Here is a 1128-nt window from a genome sequence, read left to right as displayed (position 1 = left end):
ATATATATATAGTACATACATACACACAATCTCTCTCTCTCTCATTTTATTTTAGTTAACATTTATTTTATTTTCAGATTATTGCAACTGAAAAAAAATGCTTTTTTATGATTTCAAGATTCAGAATCAATCAACAATAATAAAAAAGACAAAAACCTGACATTCTGATGATTTTGCATATTATCTGAAACGCGCTCCTGGTTATCTGATTATTCATCCTGAGGGACAATGGGACATTCGTGACTATCAGCTGCAATAAAAATAAGTAACAATATGTAAATTAAACTGGCAAAAATTCAAATGTCACACCGCCACTGGAGACAAACACAGGTAAGGATTACGGGAATAATATCAGCATAATATCAAATGGAGGTTTTGTCAGGTTTAACTCACTATAAAACTGTCCCCAAAATATGGTTAAGACAAGACAGCACTAGTCAATAAGGTAAAAATATTAAATAACAGACATAACCATATCCCTCCAGTTGATTAAACACAGTACATTAAGACGACTGTTTTGCATTAATGTCATGTTTAACTATAAAAAGAAGAACCTTTTTTTAGTTGCATGTTTACTTAAACATGCAACTAATAAGCAACTAATCTCCAGAAAAAAGATCTGAACATTCAAAATTCTTGTTTGATTTTCTTGTCATATTATAATATTAACTCTATAGAGTTCAAGGTTTTGGTGTGTGTAAGAGCTGCTGAACTGGAGGAGAAAACTTTGCTGCATGAGACTATGGGAAATATAATTCACTGTAACTAAAGTGGATGCAATGTGTCCATTGTGTGTTATAAATCATCATACTCTTAAAAGCTATAGCCACAAATGAGTAGGTATTATAATACATTAAAACTGTGCTTATGATTATTTATGAGATGATACTTTTTATAATGCATTATGCATTCATTATAATGTCTCAAGAATACCCTTATAAATACGGGCTTCATAGAAAGTGTTACCAACACTTGTAAAGATATGTATTGGAATTGAAATACAGACGCAAGTAGATAAAGTGTAATAAAATAAACATAGTGTGTATTTTGGATTTTCCATTAGTATAAACGCCCACACACACACACACACACACTCACACACACACACACACACACACACACACACAC

This window comes from Sinocyclocheilus anshuiensis, unplaced genomic scaffold (assembly GCF_001515605.1).
Source record: "Sinocyclocheilus anshuiensis isolate Anshui unplaced genomic scaffold, SAMN03320099.WGS_v1.1 scaffold3024, whole genome shotgun sequence".
Lineage (NCBI taxonomy): Eukaryota > Metazoa > Chordata > Actinopteri > Cypriniformes > Cyprinidae > Sinocyclocheilus > Sinocyclocheilus anshuiensis.
The sequence above is the reverse complement of the archived record's forward strand: the minus strand, read 5'-3'. Positions refer to the sequence as shown.